This window comes from Lissotriton helveticus, chromosome 8 (assembly GCF_964261635.1).
Source record: "Lissotriton helveticus chromosome 8, aLisHel1.1, whole genome shotgun sequence".
NCBI classification, from domain to species: domain Eukaryota; kingdom Metazoa; phylum Chordata; class Amphibia; order Caudata; family Salamandridae; genus Lissotriton; species Lissotriton helveticus.
The window spans coordinates 1235915731-1235943629 of NC_136069.1; positions in this window are offsets into that span (position 1 = coordinate 1235915731).

The following is a 27899-nucleotide window of genomic DNA, read 5'->3' on the forward strand; positions in this document are numbered from 1 at the left end:
ACAGACCTGATCAGTGTGACCTATTACAGATATTACAGATCATGTGCTGTCTCCAAGGCAACCATTAAGTTGCTCCTGGACTCAGGGCAGTGCATCAGTGAAAAGCAGATGTGGTGAATGAAGCAGCTGGTCTGCCTTTTTCAGTGCAGGTGGCTATGCAGCTTCCTTGTTAAAGGGGGGGGGGGGGTTGAGCTTCCTCTGGAGGCGGGTGCAATGAGTGACTGCATCAGCATTTGGGGGGTGTCTGAGCAGCATATGGGATCTTAGTTTCCCCTTTCAAGGGGCATTGCCAAGGGAAGTATGGACTATGTGTCTTCTTTTTGTGGCACATAGTGATTGTGCCCCCTGACAGCTCCTTTGCCTTTGCAGACACTGCTTTAACAAGGCGCAGGCTCAGAGGCAAAGCCCTTCCTCATTTGCAAAGGTGCATGCCCCAATTTAAAGAAGGAATGCACACTGGAGATCACACAGGCGCACCTGTAGCACCAGCACAATATGCAATATAGAAGGGGGTGAGCAAGTGTCTGCAGCACCTTACGTAATACCAACGTGCCCTGGGGGCTCAGAAAGCAGACACACATGCCAGTTGCACCGATTTTATCCACACTATGTGTGGGAGGGTATACTCAGAAGTGAGTCCCTTGCTCATTGCACCATCAGGATTCAAGCAAGCCGGGCCGACGAAGGCTGTGATGCCAGAAACCGGTCCCCGGAAGCTTGTTTCCTTCCCAGTATAAGAATTGGCTTGGTAGTTTGGTTTGCCCTGTTCCCATCATGCACTGGGACAGGAACAGACTAATTTGCATATAGCCAGGTTCTGAGCTGGGATGGTGCAGTGAGCTAAAAAACAGGTGATGGATTAAAACCATGATCTCTTGACTTGGTAAGAGTATTCTGCATCATTCAGAAACTCTGTCCATCACCACCCCTTTTTCCAAAATCGATTTTATCCACACTATGTGTGGGAGGGTATACTCAGACGTGAGTCCCTTGCTCATTGCACCATCAGGATTCAAGCAAGCCGGGCCGACGAAGGCTGTGATGCCAGAAACCGGTCCCCGGAAGCTTGTTTCCTTCCCAGTATAAGAATTGGCTTGGTAGTTTGGTTTGCCCTGTTCCCATCATGCACTGGGACAGGAACAGACTAATTTGCATATAGCCAGGTTCTGAGCTGGGATGGTGCAGTGAGCTAAAAAACAGGTGATGGATTAAAACCATGATCTCTTGACTTGGTAAGAGTATTCTGCATCATTCAGAAACTCTGTCCATCACCACCCCTTTTTCCAAAATCGATTTTATCCACACTATGTGTGGGAGGGTATACTCAGACGTGAGTCCCTTGCTCATTGCACCATCAGGATTCAAGCAAGCCGGGCCGACGAAGGCTGTGATGACAGAAACCGGTCCCCGGAAGCTTGTTTCCTTCCCAGTATAAGAACTGGCTTGGTAGTTTGGTTTGCCCTGTTCCCATCATGCACTGGGACAGGAACAGACTAATTTGCATATAGCCAGGTTCTGAGCTGGGATGGTGCAGTGAGCTAAAAAACAGGTGATGGATTAAAACCATGATCTCTTGACTTGGTAAGAGTATTCTGCATCATTCAGAAACTCTGTCCATCACCACCCCTTTTTCCAAAATCGATTTTATCCACACTATGTGTGGGAGGGTATACTCAGACGTGAGTCCCTTGCTCATTGCACCATCAGGATTCAAGCAAGCCGGGCCGACGAAGGCTGTGATGACAGAAACCGGTCCCCGGAAGCTTGTTTCCTTCCCAGTATAAGAATTGGCTTGGTAGTTTGGTTTGCCCTGTTCCCATCATGCACTGGGACAGGAACAGACTAATTTGCATATAGCCAGGTTCTGAGCTGGGATGGTGCAGTGAGCTAAAAAACATGTGATGGATTAAAACCATGATCTCTTGACTTGGTAAGAGTATTCTGCATCATTCAGAAACTCTGTCCATCACCACCCCTTTTTCCAAAATCGCACCAGCACAATATGCAATATAGAAGGGGGTGAGCAAGTGTCTGCAGCACCTTACGTAATACCAACGTGCCCTGGGGGCTCAGAAAGCAGACACACATGCCAGTTGCACACCCAGGGCACTTTATGTAACACAGTCACTGGGGCTATCACCAACTCAACCAGTCCTGCATGCAGTATTTAATTAGTAAAAATATTATAATAATAAAATAAAGAGCCAAAATCTTTCTAACAAGCCTGCAGCTGGTGTAGCCAAATGGAACGGTTGTCAAATGCATTTTGCGATGCAGGGCGCGCTACAAAATTCGTTTTATTTATTAAATTGTTTACTTACCTCCAATTATCCATATTCCGGTTTTTAGCACCCCCCACCCTGCCCCTCCCCCGCCCGCCTTTTTGCCCCACCGCAACTCCCTCCACGGACTGTGGCTGGACCCTGTCTGCATCCAGTACTTTAAAAGAAGCTTACATTCTCCTATGCCCGCAAAACCCAAAGCTCTGTGGTACTCCAAACCCTACACACTCGATGAAAGAACTGAAAGCACACCTTTTCAAATAATATCTAACAAGCCAAGATTAAGACTGCCATTCCATTACTTAATTACTATTAGCCATCCTGATTAATGCCTTAACCGCGGCGTTTTTTCCGCCGCGATGTGGGCGTTCTAAAGGGTGGGCAGGGCTGCGTCGGCTGTTGGCCGACGGCAGCACTGGGGAGGTAGTGCTCCCATCAGCCGCACGGGAGGGGTTAAAGCTGCATGACCTAACACAAATCATATATTCAAATGTGTATGAGTTGGTGCCTAATTTGACTCAATGGGCAGATTCACAAAGGTAAGTTTGCATGTGCAGATCTACTCATATGTAGACCCACTGCTACACCTAATATCTCCACAAGTGGAGATTTATACCTAAATTTTAGTAACTTTCCACCTGTTTATGGAAATTTCTCCAACTAGGGCAAATATCTCCCTATAGGAAAATATAGAGCAATTTATTCAATGGCTTCTTATGTTTTTCAAAAGATAAATAAAATTAAATCCATATGAAATAAAAATGTAAAATCATTTTAAATACATAATATTAAATGAAAACTACTCACTGGAAAAGAGGCAACACACTACCTTCCAAAGTTAACTCGGAAATAAATGATACATTATTTTACATATGTTGATTTTTTAATATTGTTTTTTAAACATTAGTTTGAAATTAACCTATCACCCCCTTTTAATTAAAAAAAAATATGTAGCAAATTTAGCTATAAGTGACATTAAATTAATTGTAATAATTTTTAGGCTTTTTAAACTAATTTAGCATTTAATCTAATTGATTGTATGTTTAAATGTATTATTAAATTAACAAAATAATCCAATTTAGTATTAATTATGTCTACGTTTTTTAACCTAAAATTATATATTTTTCAAATGTAGAAATATATTTTTTTACACTGTTTCCTATAGCATGTTAGTATTATAGCTGCGAATCTCGGCGTCTGCGAATGCAATTTTGCTTGATACATATGGCCCTGAGTCTTTTAAATTACATAACCATTCGTTCCACAGGGACTGTGACTGGGACATATAAATGTTTTGTACAACTAGTCATAAATCGTTCACAGCAAACATCAGGTTCTGTCATTGCCCTTATGTATTGTGGCAGCAAAATTATTAGTCTGTGTGATTCTAGGCCGTCTGAACCTCTTCAGGAGATTCGGACTTCCTGTTGCCATTCTGTATATTTACAGAATGGTTCTGAGAACAATATATCTGAATTTGATTTCAAATCTATAAGTTGTTTACCAATTCTTGCTCCTCACTGGGTATCCAACGCTGACACCCTAGTTTCCTTCCCCCTTCAATGCGACAAGCAAGAGCCATTGGAGGACCAATTGAAGGAGGAATAGAGACATTAAGTTTAGGTAGCAGAGATAGCAGATAAAGATTCATAACAGGCCAGTTTAGGAGGGCCCAGTACAAAAAAACACACTGCAAAAGTTGTAAGAGGTGTAGTTAAGAAAAGGTCCATGGTTGTGATGGATCTGAATAAAATCTGATGTGAATATGGATTATATAGGAGGACTTCAATGATTGGGACAGATAGATGGGCAATTTATTTTGATACATTCTGACTCAGCGGGGTCGATGGGGAGCAGAAGTAGCTGAATGAAGTGGGTGTGAGCATACTGTTCATGGATTTTCCCTGGCAGGGACAGGTGGGCTAGAGTGAGCATTGGAATTTTTTTTGGGGGGGGTGACAACAGCAAAGGTGTAACTCTGGGATGATAGGCCTTCTGGTTAAACATTTGCACTTCAATTGTACAGTCAAACATACATATTTTATACCTAATTACTATCTCAGAAGTCTTAGGACATTGTCATACATAAGATTACAATATTACATTAGTTTAAGATTGATACAATGATTTTTAAGTCCTTTTCTGACTTTTTGGCACCTTTCTTTGTCTAGAATATTGGTAATATTTGCTCCTACTAAGAAGAATTGAACAGAACAGTATTGGCAATTGTTCAGTTTAGCATTAGGTCTGTGGCTTGGCCTTACTGTTGGGAGCCCGTGCCCAGTAGTGTTTTTATAGAAATACATCAGTCAGCGTATATCACCGGTATCTGCTTTGGAGGTCATGAGGACAAGGTAGCCTTGTTCGCGGCGATCTCATACTTTCATTAACCACCCTTAGCACCACCCTACCGGCACTAGCTTCTTTTCTTGGTTCCTTTGACAAGACCTCAGGCTTTAAAATCAATATGGCCAAATCCCAGGCTCTAAATTTAACTCTCTCTGCCCATGAGGTACTTCACCTCCAGACCCTCGTCCCACTACGCTGGGCCACTCACTCGATCCGTTTTCTGGGTCTACATTTGACCCATTCCTGTCCTCTTGGTCCCAGGTCAACTGGCCGTCCAGTAGGTGGGAAGTTTTGGAAGATCTATGTTGTTGGAAAAAGCTTTCGATATCTTGGCTTGGTCACTTTAATGCGGTCAAGATGTCCATTCTACCAAAATTACTATACTTATTTCAAACCCCGCCCACACACATCCCCCAAGTAGATATCCAACGACTCCAATGCTATTTGAACTCTTTTATCTTGGGGACTGGACAACCGAGATTCTCCAACAAGCTACTCATGATGCCCTGGTCCCATGGGGGTTTAGTCTGCCCCAACCTTTTTGAGTTCTACTGGGTGTCTCAACTCCGCTACATATCAGAATGGGTCATCCGTGAAAGTGAAAAACTCTGGCTCCATTTGGACAGCGCTGTCGCTTGTAGACCCCTCTGGGACCTGGCCTGGCGCTCCAGATCAGCTCAGCCCGTAGCGCATACACAAACATTCCTACGAAGATGGTCCTCAACATCTGGGCCAATATAGCGATTCCTAGAGGCCTCACCTCCTTTCCCTCCCCCAACACCCAAGTGGCTCGTAATCCTAACTTCCCTCAGCCTTGCAACCACACTTATTTCCAACATGGGGGGATGGCGAATGCCACCTGATTCAGGTTCTATTTGAGGGGGACACTCTTAAAACATTCGAATAATGTAAAAAAGCCTTACACCTTACCAACACATTCAGGCTACAGTATTACCAGATCCGACGCTGGTTACTCATGCCAACTTACATACAGGGGGCAACTAGAACTGCTCAAATTCTTCGAGGCCCTGGTACGTGCATTTGATGTGACTGGGCTTGATCTCCCGCATATACCAGGTCTTACAGCACTCCTCTCCCGTTCACTCCCATAAATATGACAGGCAGTGGTCTGTAGATTTAGGGGAGGAAACCTCACCAGAAAGTTGGGAACAACTTTGGCGTGACATTTCAAAGATTTACAGGAGCATTCCCCTGCATGAATCTGCCAACAAACTCATGACGTGTTAGTAATACACCCCAGCGCACTTACAAACAATGCCCCGAGCCGTCTCACCCCTTTGTTGGCAATGCCAGTCAGCGGTGGGCAATTTTCTCTATATCTGGTGGTCCTGCCCAATGCTGACCATGTTTTGGAAGTAAGTCCTGAGCCATATCAAAGACACTGTAGCTTTTCCTGTGCCAAGCTCCCCCTCAGACTCTACGGGGCATCCATCCTCAATACCTTGCAGCCATGACCCACTCTGATGGGCGCCTTATTGCACACATGCTAGGAGCGGCTAAGCAGACCATTGCCATCCACTGGAAGAAGCCCTTCACCCTGCCCACTTCCCGATGGTTCAGCATCTCTGGTATGTTATGGCAATGGAGCTTTTTAAGTCCCAGATTACATACACCGAAGCCAAATTCATGCACATCTGGCAGCTACTGATCAACCACTTTTCCAAGCTAGAACACTCCTGCTATGCCCCCCTGAAATCTGGCTCTTAAAGTCTTTGAAGATGTAATCCTGCCATATGACACGGGATCCCCACAGTCTAGGTCCCCACCCCACAGGTGCAACGAGGAACTTCTCGCCCTCTTGCCCTCAAACAAGATGTGTCTGACACTCTCCAGGGCTCACCCCTCTTCCTTTCCCTCCCCCGACATTCTCTCCCACCCTTGCCCCCCACTTTCCCAGTTGTGATATTTTGTCACCCACAAATATAGTGAGACTCGGATATATCTATGCCTTGAGATGCATTGCATTTGTCAAAACGTTCATGACATCTCTAATGTATTAGCTTTCACAGTCTCTCAGTAACATTCAACTGTCCTATGCTTTGTATGGTGATGACTGTTTGTCTCTTTAATTTTCAAGAAACAGATTTAACAATAAAAAGTTTTTATCACAGACATGGGGTGTTTATAAGGGACTGTTATTAATATTGAGCCTCGCACCTCAGGGTACTCCCTTCTCCAGTTAGACATCAATGAGGGTCAAGGCTTATAGAATCCATGTGCCCCCAGTGACCAGAATTGTCCTTCATTGCCTGACACTTGAGAAAAGCGATTTCTGCACAAAGACACCAAGATGGAATGTGCATGAACATTCCACCTTTTTCACTCCTCCTTCACAGAGGGGGTGATGATTAGGTTGACATTAGGCCTTCATCCATCTGTCCTCCTTTCTATCCATTTGTCCCCCTGTTCTCAGTCTCTCAGTCCCCTGTCTTTCTATGTTTCCTTGCTTGTGTACTGTATGATTGTATGCCCGCTTTGTTACCCCGTTTGTGCCCTAGTAGATGTGTTGTTTGTGTGTGTGTATGGATATGATCCTATTTTTTCTCTACCCTCATGGATCCATGGATACCTGTATCAATGGCAGTCTTTATGCCTGGCTGCTGCATGCTTGTTGTTTGGTCTGCATGCATTTTGCCTTTACATCAGTTGCAGGGGAGTAATGAAGTCCCCCACAACCCCGGTGGTGCTGGAGGGGGTAATGTTTTCAAGGCTGCCCCCTCACCCTCTAAGCCATGCCATTGCTTGCCTTGCAGAATATGTGTAATAGAATGGGCTAAGAACTAGTCAAACGCTCAGGAAAGCTATTCTGCTTTACCGAGCAGGCCCCTGCAGTGTAGGGGGGCCCAGCCGTTCAGAGGGCCCTCACTGAGCGTATTCTACAGGGGGACCCCATCATTTTGCATTATGCCACTGAGCATTTGGCAGAGGTGTGTAGGAGTGCTGGTCTATTGTTGTATGAAATTTGCAGGTATGCTGCTCCATCTGCATATATTTGTGATCTATGTGTGAATGTAGATTATGTATGACTGTGTGCATGAGTTTCACAAAAGTCAAATCTATTGGCTTTGTCAATGCTTACACATTTTATCTCCCTGCCTCACATACTCAAAAGGGGCAAAACTCATGCTTTTTATTAATTCCATTGTACTGTAATCACTTGTGCTTCTTTTTTAGATCGAGCCTGAGGCAGCGGGCATGCGCGGCTCTGGCAATCTGTTGTAGTAGAGTATGGAAGCCTCACTCCATAACTGCCCACTCTCCGCCCATATTTGGTATTGGCTTCTGTGTTTGTCCTTCGCAAATGCAGGTTTCTGATTCAGTAATCGGGTTGTTAGTCCCTCCTTAATACCGCCTTTTCTTCATTTGTAACCTCCCATGGCTACTGGCCCCTTTACTTTCGTTGTTACACGGTACTGTAATTTAGTCTTGCAAGCACAATTTTCTTTATTGAGTTTCTACTACATCAGGCACGACGTTCTTTGCTTATGCTTAGCACGCCTTGCACACTTTCACTTTCGAAGCAGCCGGGACAATGGAGCCGTTTGTTTGCAATGCCATAGGTCTTGCAAATATTTTTTTAATCACTTCTGTCACTGCTTACGCCTAGCCTGTGATAACGAGAGCCACATTTGTGCTTAGCAGTGGACGCATGGAGGAGGAGGCTGTGACGGGTAAATTGTAGCAGTCTGCAGGACAACATCCGACAGCAGCCATGTCTGGATCAAAGATCGGTTCCAGGAATGGGAGGTATGCAGAAAGTGGCCCCTGGGGCTGGGTATCTCTGCAGCTAAACTGGGGGACAATGGGGCAGAGTGCATTCCTGGGCCGGTGCGTGTCTGGGGCGAAATACAAAGATTTTCCGATTCTACCCAGATGGGCCGATCTTGGGCCAGATGGAAGGAGTAGAGAGGTAACGTGTAGTCGCCATGGACTTCTCAGAATCCCGTGAATAAATTGTTATCTTGTGAAATTGAACATGAAGTGCCTTATATTACACGTATTCCTGATGTTTTCCACCATACCCTCATTGCGATTCAGTTGGGCCACCTATATACTGCTTCATGTATTTGTTTGGGCCTCTTCACGTAATGCATTCGATGATAAAATGAGTGCTACATAGATTTGGCAACAGTAGCGCCGGTGTTCAAACACTAATTTTTTTGGGTATTGTATCTGCCTTGATATTGGGTTTACGAGCAAAACTTCGGAGGTATGCGGTTTATGGAAACTTGACGTTGCAAGCGCGGACGTGGCCACACTTATGAGCAGGCGCACAATGTAGCAACAGTCAGGTCAACACTGTCAACCGAGGGGACGCTATCATGCTGCTCCTGGCCAGGGTTCTTCCCCTGCTTCTGGGCACCATGCTCTTCTCCTCCTGAAAAAAGCACCTGCCGGCCTGTCCCACGAAACATATTTCCCAGCTTCTTGCTCTCGCCCAATCAAAAATGAGCTGATTGTCCAGTACCTATTGCAAAAGGTGGTCATTTAGAAGGATGATTGTCATGTGTATATGAAGATATCCTATCACCTTTTTAAGATGTTTGAATGAATGAATGAAAGAGCATTTATAGAGCGCACAGCTACCCAGAAAGAGGGTCCTGGCGCTGAAAAGCCTCTATCCGGGCTTCTGCTGCCCCTTGGAGTGGGAGACCGGAAGATAGTTATGGAATAGCCAGGTTTTAAGCCTTTTCCTGAAAACGGCTAAGTCGGACACTTTCTTGAGAGTCAATGGTAGATGGTTCCAGGCATGGGCACCATGGAACTGAAAGGAACGGCCACCGAATCGGGCGATGTGTATCCTGGGGACGGGTGCCAGGCTCAACGTGGAGTACCTCAGGGTTCTTGGCAGCATAAATTGCGTGGCTCTCCTTCTGAGATACTCCGCCCCGTTTCCGTGAAGGGCCTTGAAGAATAGCACCAGAACCTTAAAGTTGATCCTTTTTTTACAAGGAGCCAGTGTAAGGCCTTGAAGTGAGGGGAGATATGAGCCCTGGGTTTAAGCGAAAGAATCGCTCTTGAGACTGCATTCTGGACCACCTGCAAGCGGTTGAGCAAATATTCAGGGAGGCCTAGGTACAGGACATTGATGTAGTCTTGTCCGGAGATGATCAATGCCTGGACTACAGTCTTCCTGTGTTCAAGAGCCAAGAGGGGAGAAACTTTCTAAGCAACTGTAGAAGCCCAAAACAGGAGCCTGCTACCGCCTGGACTTGAGATCTCATCGAGAGGGTGCTGTTCATCATGACGCCCAGATTTTTGACAGTGTTTTGTGCGGACGGAGAAGGTGGCATGTCCGATGGCCACCAGAGTTTCCACTCGTCCGCAGGTGGGGAGCCAAAAAAGATAACCTCAGATATCTCTGGATTACATTTGAACTGGTTCTTCCTCAACCATGAGAACACCTTCGAGAGACAGGAGCTGATCTTCTCACCTTTAAAGTCAGCTCCCTTGTCTTAGGTGAAGAGGAGCTGGGTGTCGTCCTTGTAAGAGATCATTCCAGCGCTGCACTCTTCTGCCACTGGTGCCAGGGGGAACATATGTAGGTTGAAAAGAGTAAGACTCAGTTTCTAGCCCTGAGGAACTCCCACTTTCAGGCTGGGGATAGTGGCCGCGAAGGGGAGGGTCCAGACTTTCTGGCTTCTATCCTCTAGGAAGGAGGTAAACTGTTTCAGGACGTTGCAACCTATTCCACAGTCGTGTAGCCTGTTAAGGAGTCTAGTGTGCGGTGTGTTTGTAAAAATTATCCTAAAAATGCATGACACCATTTCATTCCACTCGCTCCCTGATTAGGGTTGACTCACTTGGTACACCACAACTTTAAATGCTGTTTCACCTCCCCTGTAAGTTTGGTGATAAGGCATCGGTGGTCAGTGCCTCCAATCTGAAACTGTTTCCAGCAGCACTGCAAGCACCTGAAACTCCAGGGTTGTGAGGGTGAGTTGATGTTTTCCGCCAGTAAGAAACCTCTTGGTTACGTGAAATTGCAATTATTAAAGAATATCATTTTTATATCATACACCAGTTTTATGACATCCCTCCCTGAGAACATAGAAAAAAAAGAACACAGCAAATACGACTGTATTTCTACACTTAAGTGGGTAAACGTTTGCGCATAAAGACCTCATTATGTGATGCTGTGCACAGAAGCAGCATTCAATCAATCAATTACAGAGAGCACTACTCACCTGTGAGGGGTTCAAGGCGTGGGGGGCACTCCAGGTAAGCCAAAGAACCACGTCTTGAGGTCCTTCCTGAAGGTGTGCAGGGTTGGCAAGCATCTGATGTTCACGGGGAGCTCGTTCCAGGTTTTGGCTGCGATCTAGGAGAAAGCTCTCCCGCCTGTTCTGTTTCTGTGGATGCAGGGGACCTCTGCCAGGGCAAGGTTGGCGGAGCGGAGGCTTCTCTTGGGTGCGTGGATGGATACTCTCTCATTGAGGTATTTGCATCTGATGTTGTAGAGGGAATTGTAGGTGTGAGTGAGGAGTTTGAGTGTGACCCTTTACTCAACGGGGAGCCAGTGGAGGTCTCGCAGGTGTTGGGTCATGTGTTCATGACGCAGAGTTCTGAGGACGAGTCTGGCCGCGGTGTTTTGGATGGTCTGGAGTCTGTGTTGTTAGAGTTTTGTTGATTCCGGCATACAGGGTGTTGCCGTAGTCTAGTCTGCTGGTTATGAGTGCGTGGGTGATGGTCTTTCTGCCGTCAGGGGGGATCCACTTGAAGGTTTTTCAGAGAATGCGCAGGCAGTTGAAACTGGTAGAGACGACAGCGTTGATCTGTCGGTTCATGGAGAGGGAGGAGTCAAGGATGATGCAGAGGATGGGTGCGTGGTCGGTAGGAGTGGGTGGATTTCCGAGGGCCACCAGGTGTTGTCCCAGGTGGAGTTGCAGGATCCGAGGATGGAGACCTCGGTCTTCTCTGAGTTGAGCTTCAAGCATCTGTCCTTCATTAAGCTGCCACGTTCTTCATTCCTTCCTGGAAGTAGAGTCTAGTGTCTTCCGGATTCTTCGTGAGTTAGAGGATGAGCTGGGTGTCGTTGACATAGTATACAATGCTGAGCCCACGCTGACTGGCGATGGCGGCAAGGGGGGCCATGTAGACGTTGAAGCATGGCAGTGCAAACAATAAGGCCCTTCGTGACACCGAAGAAGGCTGTTACTGGATTATTCCAAGTGAAAGCGTTCCTTCTTCTAGCAAGCTTATAGCACACAGTTCTTGAAAAAAACATTAACTTCTGGGTTTGAAAAATGTATCTTCTGCTTATCGGTCTTGGTTGCAACACTCGCTCTATTTAAACACAATGCATATGCACCAATCGGCTCAAAACCCAGATTCTCCGCAAGAGGAACCCTGCTCCACAATGGTAAGTAAACTAAACGTACACAATTATTGTTCTAGGGAATAACGTATGGATGGACTGGGGCCTACATTGATGAGTGTGCGCTGGTAGCGTAGACGAAAGATCCCGCATCCTATGTATTTCCTATTTCGGGAGGGACCGTAATCTTATTTCTGTAGCATGGAGTGTGCAGGCACAGGCCCATTTCTAGAATGGTACAAGCTCATTAACATGGTGGCAGGCACCACGCAGATGAGAGAATCCCTTGTAGGTTCAGGTGCATGTTTTCATTGTGTGTATGCATGCTGACTTAGGCGGGACATAACATCAAGGAAAGTAGTGGGAGGTAGGGGTCAATGCAGGAGATGAAGTTTTAAGAAGCTGAGGAACTGTGGTTGAGTTGGGGTGATGCCATTGGGGGCTATGGTGTCTGAGGCAAATGGGTAGCACTAATATTTAGATGTAGGGGACACTCATCTGATACCTTTGTAACTGGGAGGTCAGTCACACTGTGAAACATAAGCACTGCCCATGAGGTGGTGCATTTTTAGGTCAAGCCTGAGCCAGCGTGCATGAGCTGCTCTGGCAATCTCTTGCAGTAGATTATGAAAGAGAAGCCCCGCCCATATTTGTCACTGGCTTCTATGTTTGTCCTTCATAATTGCAGGCTTCTGATTCAGTAATCAGTTTGTCAGTCCATCCTTAGTACCCCCTTTTCTTCATTTGTAACCTCCCATGGCTACTGGCCCCTTTACTTCAGCTGTTACACTGTACTGTTTTTTATTCTTGTAAGCACTATTTTCTTTATTTAGTGTCTTCTACTTCAGGCATGACGTGCTTTGCTTACGTTTAGCACACCATGCACACTTTCACTTTGGAAGCAGCTTGGTCAATGGCGGCCACTTGTTTGCAATGCCATAGGTTTCGCATTTACATGAAAAAAAATGCTTCTCCTGAAAAATAGATTCAGCACCTGCCGCCAGGGCCCGCACCATGGCCCCTGCTGTGCAACATGCACCAAATCAACAAGTCGGCGCCCTACGAGAGACACTCATGGAGGTGAGATCCAGGAGTTTTAGGCAGCCTCACTGAGGGTGTGGTTCAGTCTGTTTCCAGACTTTCTCCCATTTGTCATGTTAGGGAACTTGGACGTAGAGAGCCAGATGAGAAATTGGGTGATCTGCCCAGGATCACAGAGACCCCTGTGAGTTGAAAACCTCAAATCTCCTGATGCCGTAGCAAGCTAGTTGCTACTAAACTTCAGTGAGTATATGTGACTTGCCGTACCTGTGGCAAAGGTTGGACTAGGATAGAAAAAATGCCTGGGCGTAAGAATAAAAGTGGCCCCATTAGTGGATTGAATCTTTGCAAACTTGGGCATTTGTCAGCTTATAAAGACACACTAAAGTGTTCTGAAATGCATGGTAGAATGTATTGATTCGAGCTTTCTGCAGGCAATGTTGGTTTTTAATATTCAGGAAGTCAACAGTAAAAATTGCCCCAGCAAACAATAAGACAGGACCACAAACAGACAAGAAACCTATCAGACCAGTTCATCCGGGGCACTGCCTCATTGCGCCTATAGGGCAGTCTGATCCTGTCTATGGCGATGCTACTTTGCAGGCAGTAAAACTGGTAGCAGATTACTAAGCGGCGTTTTTCATTTTCCTACCGGCAAGTCATGGGGGTAATAGGGCGCAAGGTAAATACGTTGTTTCTTAAATTTTTGTTGTTGTTGTTGTAAAAGCTTTATTAAACAAGTGATGTCATAAAAGCTTTTGAAATACATCTTTAAAAATAAAAGTGCTATCGCACAATGCCATGAGCTTTGTATGAGCGGACAATACAACACTATGGTCTATTTGATCCTAGGCATTATAAAACATTTGTAGTAGTCGAATTGTAAAAATTAATTTATCAGATAAAACCATGCAATTAATACAGCAGATAGAAATATACAGTAACAACATGTTAAAAACAGATAACATTTCATCTTGTTGCCAAACCTTCATAATGTTATGGACGTCTAGTATTTTGCTGGAACAATGTAAATTTGCCCTAGGATGGCATCAAAGGTAACTAGTAAAGTGCTTGTGCATAAAGAAGGTTATTTAGTTGGCCAAATGGATTTAGGGTCATCACACATGGATGTCAGAGCCTCAGTCAAGATGGGGCTGTGCCACTCTCAAAAGGACCTTCCATCTAATGAGCCATGCCTGGACAAGAAACTTTGCTACGCAACAAGAGAAAAGAGGTCTGGAATCAGACCTAAGGATGCGCAGGGCTGCATGGTAATCCTAATTGCTGACAAATCGATCTTATCCACTTTGCCTGCAAGTTTTTTCATATGCCGGGCAGGCAAACATTAGGTGGGCAATGCTTTCTATCTGGGCGCTGCAGCATGGACAGCCTTTTGAGGTCTTGTTGCATGAGTGCCACTCAACAGTCACTTCTGGAACAGGGACAATTCCATACTTAAAGTGTGTGTACAACTTCCTGTCCCTCGGGACTTGGATTATATCTGTTTTGTTTGTGCATGAGGAACTCTTTTGTTAATTTGCCCACATTAGGATTGCTGTTCTCCCGATGATCTGCCCATTCCCAATAGAGCCGTTTGAGGTTGTCTCTCCTTATGGGTTCCTGGCTATCCCAATAAGCTTGGAGGGCAATAGATGTTAGCGTTTTTTTAACATTGGAAATCCAGCCTATTCCAGTGTCCTGACGGACGATCTCGGTGAGGGCTTCGGCATAAGGGAGGAGCTCTGGGGTCTGCCTAATGCGGGCCCAGAAAAGTAATGGGCGTAATCTTGCTATATCTCCAATCTACCGCCTACCCATATCCAGCATTCGGGGGGTAAGGGGGACATTTTTGGGATGCATCACCAAGTCTCTAAAACATTTGTGCTCGGATCTGCAGAGGCCATCGAGCTCATTGAATCCCCAAACCTCTGCACGATAAAAAGTGGCGCTAACTGCCTTAGCATCGTAGACTTGGAGGACAGGGGCTACCGGCCTAGTGTGTGAGAGGCGGTGTTCTTTTCCTATTACTCCAGCCGCCCGTTTATGTCCCAACAGCATCTTTGCTAGATGTGGCTTCCAGGACATTTTGTCAGGGAATCTGACACCTAAGTAATCGAAAGTGTCAACCTTTTCCAAGGATGCTACACCCAACTGGGGGCTGCCCCGGGATGACTTATGACAATTAAAGGTCATAAATTAAATTTTCATACTATTTATGGCCAACCCCCGATTATAACAAAAAAGTTGAAATCTGTTAAGTAGACGTTGTAACTCTTCTGGGGTCTTAGATATCAGCAGGGTATCGTCTGAAAACAGCAAGGTTGGTACCTTGGTTCCCCCAGGGTAGGCAAGTCTGTAGGAATCTCTTGGAGAAAGCTAAGCACCCCATTCACATATAAGGAAAATAGGGTTGGGCTAGAACACCGCCCTGTCGCACTCCTCTATTGACAGGGATGCGTTCTGTAAGTTGTCTTTGTAGCCCCTATCTAACCTGGGCTTAGTTGCCCTCATGTAGCCGGATCAGCAATTTAAGAACAAGGTGGGGAATACCCATCTCTATGAGTTGCGTCAACAGCTTGGATCTAGGGACCAGGTCGAAGGCAGTCTTCAGGTCGTTAAACGCAAGATAAAGACTGCCCTTGCCTATCACCACTACCTTCCAGTAAATAAAGAGGAGTCTAAACACCTGATCCATCCTCCCAGTCTTAGATCTGAATCTAGCCTGGTACTGGGAGAGGATGGCTTCGTCCTCATCCATGACTGTATCCTATGCAGATGGGCTCGGCCAAAGACCTTCTGCATAGCATCAATCAGGCTGATTTGTCTATAATTGGAAGGGTTGTCCCTATCATCCTTTTAATAGATTGGAACCACCTCGGCAGCCCTCCACGACTCTGGGACCAGAGCACCATTAGCTATTGCATTTGTTAGGAGTAAGATGTAACGTGCCCAGTTGGCTGGTTCAGCCAAAAAGAGATCGCCTGGCAGGACGTCTGGACCCGCTGCTTTCGAGGGTACTATTATGCTGATTGCGGCTTCTATCTCAGCTAGATTAAAACACTTGTTTTCCGTAAGGCGCTCATTCAAATCATCTAGTTCCACAAGAAGGGTGGCCTCTGGCATTGAATATAGCTGTCTAAAATGGTCATGCCATGCCTGACCGGTGATGTGATTTGCGGGTGGACTTGCACTTGATCTGCTTCCCCAAGTGACCAATTTCCAGAACAGGTTAGTATTTTTGGACGAACATGCATCTTTGAGCTGTTGCCAGTGCAATTCATCCCATTCTGTGTTTGCCTCGCGCTGAGCTGCCCTGTAGGATTTTCTAGCAGTTTTTATAAGCAGCTGGTTTTTCTCTGTGATTGCTGCAACTAAAGTGGACATTTTTTGCCTACAGTTTTTAGTAAACCAAGATTATGGGTCCTTGGCGTTGTTGCTAGATTTTTTACTCGGGTTGGGAACTTGGAAATATGCACCAATCTGGCTAACAGTATGCGAGTGGGCCCTAGGAACATCCACCAATTGAGATGCACTATATATGGCGGCCTGGAGCTTAAGTGTTCCTACAGCTAGATCGTGTTTGATTCCAGCGATCTTTGTGTCATGCAGGATTACCTTCTACCACTTCAGGAATTTTTTACATTTGAGGGAACTACCTCCCTGGTGGTTATCAGAGGTAAGTTGCTCGGCTAGTAGTAGGGTGCCCCCCATAAGGGTTTTAGAGTTAGACATAGGGGGTTGTGGTCACTCTCTATGGTTTCTTAAATTAGTTTTCTATGTATACAAGTACGGTATCTTGCAGGATGATGATGTGCATTTGTTGCAGAAGGCAGTCTTCAGGTCTAAGGAGTTTAGGGACCACATTTTCAAAGACATTTAGAGACAGAACGAATGAACAGGCACTGAGCAATCACAAGTGTACCTGTGTTCTTGTGGGTTGGCACTGTAACCCTATCCTGATATGACCTGGAACACATACATGGAAAAACAACAGAGGAGTGACTTCGCACAAGAACCTAAAAAAGGCAACCTCGGTTCCCTTAATTATGTGGTGGTGGTTAAATAAACTAACACCCCTTTGTGTGCTGTGTCTTAATCTTAAATAACGTGATACTGCCTGTTCCACTAGTATACCATCTGGTACATAGCTAACCCTCTAAAGGTAGCAATCTGCAGTGGAGGAGCTCTATTCTTTAGAAGGACCCTCACTCACCACTAGTTGGTGACATGCTTCATCATCGGGTCCCCGCTAGGGTGACCGAGTATCACCCTAGCGTGCTACAACGCCTGACTACAGCGGAGCAGGATGTGGTGAGTGGAACAGTGCCCAAATTAGAAGTGACTAAACGTGTAGTGTTAGTGCAGTTTAAAAAATGCGTAGGTTGTAACCAGGTCAAAAACTTTTAATGATGGTCAACCCGCATTGGTTAAAAATAGTGAGTGGACTAAACAAGGTTCTGAGTTAGGGAACCCGAGTCCTAAAAATTGGTCGACATGTTTCTGCTGTTTTTTTAGTGCTTTTTGCTCAGCATTCTTCAGGACCTAATATCTAGTCCTCCGGTGGTGTGCGCGCGCTAAGGCGTACCCTCCTGAGAGGCTCTAAATGTGAAAAACAAATTATATGTAAAAATGTGTGAAAAAATCATCATACATCAGTGACCATGTTATCTCATGCCATTTGCAGAAACAATCATAGCAACCTGTAAAGAAAAAGACAGACAATGACACATAATCGGATCTCAAATTTTGGTCCGATATACTAGAAGAAGCTACATTAATGAAGCTGACTTATCATATATCACACAAGAAACACGGACCATCCATGTATGACGATGCAGTGTATTTTCACTTATGTGAATAGGTGCAAATTGTTTCAAAATTGTGAGACAGATCGCAACATATCCGGCCAACTCTGCCAGTGAATTGCGGGGCAAATCGCATACATTTCCTGCTATTAATTTAAGCTAGACTTGCCTTGTACATATGGCTAATTCGTCTTATATTAGTAATTACAGTCGAGTGATGGAAAGAATAATCCGTTTTTTATAGGTCATGTATATAATACATAACTCAAGGGCTCTGAACCTCTGCCTCCCAGGAAGACAGTGAAAATGCTCTAATTCTTCGGGATTCTGAATTACTCACAAGAAACGAGACATAGACATGCCCCTTCGGTGAGGGTGGCGCGGGTATCCTTCACGCGGTGGCTTTCTACAATGAGAAAGGAGAGAGAGAGTGGAGGCGTGCGTCAGTGCCCCCAATGTAACAGAAAATAGCGTGGAAGAACCGGAGTCCAGAGGGGTATTTAATGGTCAGATACAACTTACTTCTGCACTCACGGCTCCCCACCCGTAACCTGCTTTCTGGTCCAATCCCTCCCGGAAATGATAGTTCCGCGGGGAAGGCAGGCCCGTATACATAAAACGCCCTGAGTGGCTCGGAGTACACCACGTGGGATGGTTGGAGTCACGTGGTGTCGTCCGTAGCTGGATTCTTAAAGGGATATGATACTTAAAACGGAAAAGATGGTTACAAGTGCACTCTGTTGCGGGTTCGAGCCCCGGTGTCAACATCAATATCCACAATGCGCTCTAAATGTTAGTATTATCGTAGAGCCCCAGTTAATTTAATGTAATCACCAAAAGGAGTAACCTCAATTAGAAATGTGGTAAAAACTACATTATGGAACCAGAGTCATCAGAATGATGCTTGCGCATAATGCGTGTTCATAAAGTGAAGAGAATAATAACTGAGCTCCCCAATAGAATATTCAACAAACTCCCAACCCAGGTTAACGTTTGAGAGATGGCAAAAGTGCCGCGTGTATCCCAGTATGGATGTTAACTATTACATGGGTAGGGGATAAAGACATGGATGCCCAGGGACATAGTGTAATCCTCTATCTTCGCAGGACACTACCCCATGGGATATCATCATTGAGGCCAACCCTATTCGTTCCAAGGCGATACACCCAACGTTGCTCACGTTCAAAAAGTGACGCCTCGGACCCATATTCTTGATGTTCTAGAATAGTCCACTGTAAGTCATTCGGGGTATGACCAGCCTGTAGGAAATGTACGGTGAGTTTTGTGGTCATCTTTTTGCACCGTATGTTACTTCTGTGTTCACATATTCTGATTCTTGTACGCCGTGTTGTCATTCCCACGTATTGGAGGCCACATCTGCATGTTATGAGATACACCACATTGGAGGTGTTACAGTTCGTGTGGCTGCGTTGTTCCCAGCGGGTGCCATCTGTCAAGTTCAGATATTTGGTGTTAGAAGTCAGGTGGCACACGTTGCAGTTTCCACATGAAAAATGGCCTTTAACCGGTGGAAGACCCTATGCATTGAGAACGCTTGGTGTAGAGTCAGTGGTCCTTTCGGTTCTCGGTCTTGTGTGGACCAACGCGTCTTTCAGACTGGTTGCTCTCTTGTAGGACAGTAAAGGTTTTTTCCAATTTGTTTTACTGCTGGTTATGATCCTCCAGTTCTTCTTGATACTTTTACTCACTGCATTGGATAGTGAGTTATAGGTGGTTACGCAGGTAAGAGGAATTTCCTCCTTCTCTTTAGGGGGATTGTCTTCCAACAGAGTGTCCCTCTGCTGGTTGCGAGCCCTCTTATGACTCTTATTAATTATCCTTTGCGGATATCCTCTGTTTTTTAGTTTGGTGGTCAAAGCATTGGCTTGTAGTTTGAAATCAGTGAGGTTGCTGCAGTTGCGACGTATCCTTAAATATTGCCCATACGGGAGATTTTCCCGTAGGGCTCTCGGGTGGTAGCTGGTGAAGTGCAGCAAATTGTTTTTCGCAGTGGGCTTGTAGAATGTAGTTGTCTCAAGCCGATTCTCCTTCCTCCTGATTTGAACATCCAAAAAAGTCAATTCATCTCTGGAATATTCATGGGTGAATCTCAAATGTTCATCAAGCCCATTCAGCCCCGCAATTCACTGGCAGAGTTGGCCGGATATGTTGCGATCTGTCTCACAATTTTGAAACAATTTGCACCTATTCACATAAGTGTAAATACACTGCATCGTCATACATGGATGGTCCGTGTTTCTTGTGTGATATATAATAAGTCAGCTTCATTAATGTAGCTTCTTCTAGTATATTGGACCAAAATTTGAGATCCGATTATGTGTCATTGTCTGTCTTTTTCTTTACAGGTTGCTATGATTGTTTCTGCAAATGGCATGAGATAACATGGTCACTGATGTGTGATGATTTTTTCACACATTTTTACATATAATTTGTTTTTCACATTTAGAGCCTCTCGGGAGGGTACGCCTTAGCGCGCGCACACCACCGAAGGACTAGATATTAGGTCCTGAAGAATGCTGAGCAAAAAGCACTAAAAAAACAGCAGAAACATGTCGACCAATTTTTAGGACTCGGGTTCCCTAACTCAGAACCTTGTTTAGTCCACTCACTATTTTTAACCAATGCGGGTTGACCATCATTAAAAGTTTTTGACCTGGTTACAACCTACGCATTTTTTAAACTGCACTAACACTACACGTTTAGTCACTTCTAATTTGGGCACTGTTCCACCCCCCACATCCTGCTCCACAATTTGCTGCACTTCACCAGCTACCACCCGAGAGCCCTACGGGAAAATCTCCCGTATGGGCAATATTTAAGGATACGTCGCAACTGCAGCAACCTCACTGATTTCAAACTACAAGCCAATGCTTTGACCACCAAACTAAAAAACAGAGGATATCCGCAAAGGATAATTAATAAGAGTCATAAGAGGGCTCGCAACCAGCAGAGGGACACTCTGTTGGAAGACAATCCCCCTAAAGAGAAGGAGGAAATTCCTCTTACCTGCGTAACCACCTATAACTCACTATCCAATGCAGTGAGTAAAAGTATCAAGAAGAACTGGAGGATCATAACCAGCAGTAAAACAAATTGGAAAAAACCTTTACTGTCCTACAAGAGAGCAACCAGTCTGAAAGACGCGTTGGTCCACACAAGACCGAGAACCGAAAGGACCACTGACTCTACACCAAGCGTTCTCAATGCATGGGGTCTTCCACCGGTTAAAGGCCATTTTTCATGTGGAAACTGCAACGTGTGCCACCTGACTTCTAACACCAAATATCTGAACTTGACAGATGGCACCCGCTGGGAACAACGCAGCCACACGAACTGTAACACCTCCAATGTGGTGTATCTCATAACATGCAGATGTGGCCTCCAATACGTGGGAATGACAACACGGCATACAAGAATCAGAATATGTGAACACAGAAGTAACATACGGTGCAAAAAGATGACCACAAAACTCACCGTACATTTCCTACAGGCTGGTCATACCCCGAATGACTTACAGTGGACTATTCTAGAACATCAAGAATATGGGTCCGAGGCGTCACTTTTTGAACGTGAGCAACGTTGGGTGTATCGCCTTGGAATGAATAGGGTTGGCCTCAATGATGATATCCCATGGGGTAGTGTCCTGCGAAGATAGAGGATTACACTATGTCCCTGGGCATCCATGTCTTTATCCCCTACCCATGTAATAGTTAACATCCATACTGGGATACACGCGGCACTTTTGCCATCTCTCAAACGTTAACCTGGGTTGGGAGTTTGTTGAATATTCTATTGGGGAGCTAAGTTATTATTCTCTTCACTTTATGAACACGCATTATGCGCAAGCATCATTCTGATGACTCTGGTTCCATAATGTAGTTTTTACCACATTTCTAATTGAGGTTACTCCTTTTGGTGATTACATTAAATTAACTGGGGCTCTACGATAATACTAACATTTAGAGCGCATTGTGGATATTGATGTTGACACCGGGGCTCGAACCCGCAACAGAGTGCACTTGTAACCATCTTTTCCGTTTTAAGTATCATATCCCTTTAAGAATCCAGCTACGGACGACACCACGTGACTCCAACCATCCCACGTGGTGTACTCCGAGCCACTCAGGGCGTTTTATGTATACGGGCCTGCCTTCCCCGCGGAACTATCATTTCCGGGAGGGATTGGACCAGAAAGCAGGTTACGGGCGGGGAGCCGTGAGTGCAGAAGTAAGTTGTATCTGACCATTAAATACCCCTCTGGACTCCGGTTCTTCCACGCTATTTTCTGTTACATTGGGGGCACTGACGCACGCCTCCACTCTCTCTCTCCTTTCTCATTGTAGAAAGCCACCGCGTGAAGGATACCCGCGCCACCCTCACCGAAGGGGCATGTCTATGTCCCGTTTCTTGTGAGTAATTCAGAATCCCGAAGAATTAGAGCATTTTCACTGTCTTCCTGGGAGGCAGAGGTTCAGAGCCCTTGAGTTATGTATTATATACATGACCTATAAAAAACGGATTATTCTTTCCATCACTCGACTGTAATTACTAATATAAGACGAATTAGCCATATGTACAAGGCAAGTCTAGCTTAAATTAATAGCAGGAAATGTATGCGATTTGCCCCGCAATTCACTGGCAGAGTTGGCCGGATATGTTACGATCTGTCTCACAATTTTGAAACAATTTGCACCTATTCACATAAGTGAAAAAACACTGCATCGTCATACATGGATGGTCCGTGTTTCTTGTGTGATATATAATAAGTCAGCTTCATTAATGTAGCTTCTTCTAGTATATTGGACCAAAATTTGAGATCCGATTATGTGTCATTGTCTGTCTTTTTCTTTACAGGTTGCTATGATTGTTTCTGCAAATGGCATGAGATAACATGGTCACTGATGTGTGATGATTTTTTCACACATTTTTACATATAATTTGTTTTTCACATTTAGAGCCTCTCGGGAGGGTACGCCTTAGCGCGCGCACACCACCGGAGGACTAGATATTAGGTCCTGAAGAATGCTGAGCAAAAAGCACTAAAAAAACAGCAGAAACATGTCGACCAATTTTTAGGACTCGGGTTCCCTAACTCAGAACCTTGTTTAGTCCACTCACTATTTTTAACCAATGCGGGTTGACCATCATTAAAATTTTTTGACCTGGTTACAACCTACGCATTTTTTAAACTGCACTAACACTGCACGTTTAGTCACTTCTAATTTGGGCATTGTTCCACTCACCACATCCTGCTCCGCTGTAGTCAGGCGTTGTAGCACGCTAGGGTGATACTCGGTCACCCTAGCGGGGACCCGATGATGAAGCATGTCACCAACTAGTGGTGAGTGAGGGTCCTTCTAAAGAATAGAGCTCCTCCACTGCAGATTGCTACCTTTAGAGGGTTAGCTATGTACCAGATGGTATACTAGTGGAACAGGCAGTATCACGTTATTTAAGATTAAGACACAGCACACAAAGGGGTGTTAGTTTATTTAACCACCACCACATAATTAAGGGAACCGAGGTTGCCTTTTTTAGGTTCTTGTGCGAAGTCACTCCTCTGTTGTTTTTCCATGAATTAGCCCGGGGTCTAGGAGTGTCTACTCATACCCTCTCTCTCTTGTTGCTGATATACTGGAACACATACAGCCACCTCAGGCAGGCTGCATATGACAACCCGGTTATCGAAAAGGCATGCAGTGCCAACAGAAAGGAAACCATGCTAATAAGTAACAGAGCTTAACGTTTGGACGTTCACACTCAGGCCTTACTGACTGTGGGTGGCACAATGAGAAAGCTGCATGCCTGTTACAAAGGTGCAGCCACAACCTTAGTGTTAAATAATACGATGAGTGGGCAGGATATGTTCTACCGAGAGGTACTACTGGAAATTCTGCACCTGAGAGTTTAAGCTTTTAGCATTGTAAATGACAATGCCTTTTATTTATGTTGTAAAACCCAAAACATAAATAAAAGGCATTGTCATTTAGAATGCCAGTAGCTCAAACTCACGTGAATGCGAGACCTATTGCATTGCAAATGCTTGTTTTCTTCTTACCATTTCACTTCTCCACAAAACGTAGAATTGAACCAGACTGTGTCTATGTTTCTGCTGGATACGCCCTTGGAGGAGCCTTCTTCTGAATTCAAATGTTTAGGGCATCATTTAGAATTGTGTGGAATTAGGATGTCCTCCAATTTCTGGAGCAAATGCAAAATTCGTAGGAAAGTTCACTAGTGGAATTTCCTCTGCTGTAGGACCATAGGGAGAGTGTTGTGGATGAACTTCTACTCTCATATTCTCCTCCAAATGCAAAACTTCCTTTGGTATTTAAGAATGTCCCATTACCACCCTTGAGGTCACTCGTTCAGTTTTCACATTTTGTCGCTATTAAAAATATCCACTTGTATTTTGTTGACCAATCCGTTCTTCCCCATTAGTATTCGAGGACAAGGAAGAGGCTGGTTGCACACTTAAATCTGTTCTGCTCGCAAACAATTTCTCTGGAGAATTCCCTAAACCTTTCGTTCCCTTATTTTTGGTGCCTGAGCACGAATCATGCCCTCCTTCCACGCAGCCAGATGAAGTCACAGGGGAACCAGTAGCTGTTGACTCTGGTGACCTCACACTTGAATTTCCCTGAGAATCAGAACTACAACACAGGGCCATTTCTAATTCTGAATTTGCTCAAAAGCAAGTTTACTGAGTGCAATTTGAGTGCCTCGGCTTCCATTATGTACTCAAGCAGAGTTTTCTGTACAGCAGCCATGCAGTACGAGAGCCAGAGAAGCATAACCAGCCACTGTTTCATCTCTTCTTTCTTAACTTAACATGCACAGCGTATGCACCGTTGTGCTGTTGTGATATGGATGCACGTGCAGCAATTTAACCCCTTCTAGGCTGAGCGTAACCTGCCGTGCGCTCATGACGAGCTGAGCTCGTCATGTAACGCGGTATTTTAAAAATTACCGCGTACAGAGGGGAAAGCCGCCGCAGCGATGCAGTTAATGAGCTAGCTGGCTAGTCACTGATTCTGCCTCCCACACCATGATGATAAGGTGAGGAGGTCCCTTGGTTGGTGCAAAGCCATTTAATAACATTGCCATGCAATTGAATGGCACTACCTGGGCTCTTCCCAGCACTTGGCCACCCCTACCTCTCTCTAGCTATTATTGTGCATTGCCTGATGAGAGGGAGGCCCCTTTTATGGACCAGGTGGGAGCAAATAGGGTTTGGACCTGGGGCATACACAGGAGATGGTGCCTGGTGGAACTTGCATGGAGGCTTAAAAGCTCACATGACCCCTACCCAGCTCTCTTTGGCTCTGGTCTCCACCCCCAACCTAGACAGAGTGCCATTTCCCCCAACTTTCCACCACTTTAATTTAGTGAATATACATGGTACAGTTGAGGAAAGCAGAAAAAAACAAAAATAATGGACAAGCTTGTAGAGCATTCTGTGTATCTGAAATCAGTCATAATTGGCCTTGATGTGGATGTGGAGTTGGCTTGAGATGAAGGGTGGCCTGCTAGCTGTCTTTCCCTTTAAGGTATACCCCAGAGTTACTCAATTTGTGTGTCTTGATTTGCTGCAGTGGCTGTTATCGGGGTTTATCTTGAGTTTTTCACTGTCTGGCATCAAAGTGTAAATTCCTGAACATGGCACTGTGTAATAGAATATTCAAATATGATACTTGGGTGCCGATTTATCAACACTTTGCACCAGTGCAAAATCACAATAAGTGATGCAAACAAGTGCCAAATATTGGTAAAGTATTTACCTTCCAAAGCAAAACTTATTTTGCACTTGAAAGTAGCCCTAAAAAATAACACAGGAAGCACTTTGTGCTGCTGTGCGTCAGGGAAACCTCCCAGGGGTGGTACATTGGCATTCCCAGGCTACCACCCATGGTTTTTGACATCAAGTCCTGTCTACTAACAATGTTTGATATGAATTTGCACCAAAAAATAATACCTCCTTGAGACAGGCGCTATCAATGAGAAATGTTTTTATTTCTCCTAACTTTAGCACATTGCACGTACACTGCACTGTGCAGCATGCACTGTGGAAAAAGATTGAAAATACAGCTAATCATAATATTTTGTACTAGGAGGGTAACCTTTCAGCACAACCCCTATGCTAGACAGCACACATACACCTTTGCACTGTTGTGGCATTGCTCTGATTTCTCCTCCTAGCCCAATGCAGGGCAACAACTTTGAGGCATTACACTGTAAATTAGTATAGCTCCTTATTGACGATTATCATATGTCAATGACCTTGGTAAAGAATTTCTATCACACTGTACAAGATGCTATCATTCTGAGAGTGCTGTCTATCATAGGTGTTTTCTGTGATATGACACGTTTATGCACCCTGTTATCAAGCACCTGCTAAAGTTGTCAGTTGTATCGTGATACTTCATAGGTTTATGTCTTGGTAAAACAAAATATGATATGAGCAGTTTATAGACAAATGATGGTCCAGTTTTCGTAGAGATGTACAGGGTCGGAGAGGCCACTAATCTAACTGGGCATTTTACCAGGGGGTTGAAGCCTTTGGAGGCTAGTTTTGAAGTCCCGATGGCACTGCTGGGGCTTCTGTCTCTTTATTGCAACAACTACAGCAGGGGCATAAGCAAAGAGAGATTGAGAGGAGGGAAAGAGTGATAGAGCTAAAGGAAAGAGAGGATGGAAAGAAATCATCGAGAATGAGCAGAGAAAAAAGAGAGAGGAAGACAGAAAATGGATGGATTGAAGTAGAGAGGGGAGCTAAAGAGCGTTGCCTGTGGCTTTTGGTTCCCAGTCTATGTGGGTATTACCTGAATGAGCGTACTTTCTGATGCTTTCCCAATTCATAAAGAAAACATGGGCAGCCTGCATAAGGCCAGCACAAACGAGTCAGTCATCGCACACATTGAAGGAAAATGAAGCCTTTCAAAGGGCAGAGGGCCAAATGAGGATTAAACACGCTGCCCTTGTGATCAGTGCTGAAAGCAAACGTGCTTGCACTTGCTTTCGCCTTTTTAGGCCGACTAGTGGGAAGTTTTCACTTCCCCTCTTGATCTCCTTTGGGTACTGAATTCGTCGACCTGTATTCAACAACTCCTTGTTGATGGATTTGTACTTAATTTCCATTGCAAGTAGTTATTTTTTTAGGAAGGCTTTTAAAAATGTAGATACAATTAGGTGAATAATTAGCTAAGCATTTTAGGGATGCTCTTGGAATTTTTGAGGGGGGTTATTTTATATTTATACCAGGCAACTAGATTCAACATGATATCTATCTGCGTGAAAACATTTTTTACTGGCAAAATTAGTTATGTTTTTAAGAACTGCAAAATCGAAACTATTTGACTGAAATTTTAAAGTCAATATTGGTCACTTACAGTTTCTACTGCTTTTGCTCAATGTGTGTTAAAGAGAAGGTAATAAACACATGAACGGCACCTCATTTTTTATGTCATTTTAAAAAATGTAATTGATAATCAGGAACGCTGCCATGATTCACAAATATACACAAAAAAGGATAGTTACCAAAGAGCAAAACAGTCCATTACATTCAATTAATTTGCCAACCAATTTAAAGATTCCAAAACTAAAATAGTGACATTAGTGTAAAATCTTTTCATGATTAAAAAATCGATTTGTCAATACATAATAATATATTCCATCAGTCATCTGTTACCTCCTCCCTGGTGGGATCCCAAATTCCATTAGCTTTCTTGAGTGTGCCTACCCTTTGGGCATACATTTCCTCTAGTTTCCTAACACGATCCATGTTAATTAGCCATCCATCATATAGCAGCAGAACCGGGGATTTCCACTTTTGTAGAATTAATAATTTAGCTACATGTGACCCACAAAAGAAGTGCTGTTGCTGTCGTAACTTTAGAGAGCAATTAGAGGGTGAAGTCCCAAATAACACACCCTGCAAATAGGGATAGATTTGAGCTTATAAATTTTCGCCTAAAAAGGCCACAATCTTGCTCCAAAAAATCAAAGTGTTTGGGACATAGAAAGACAACATGCCCCCAGACCATCCCCCCCCCCCCCCGAGAA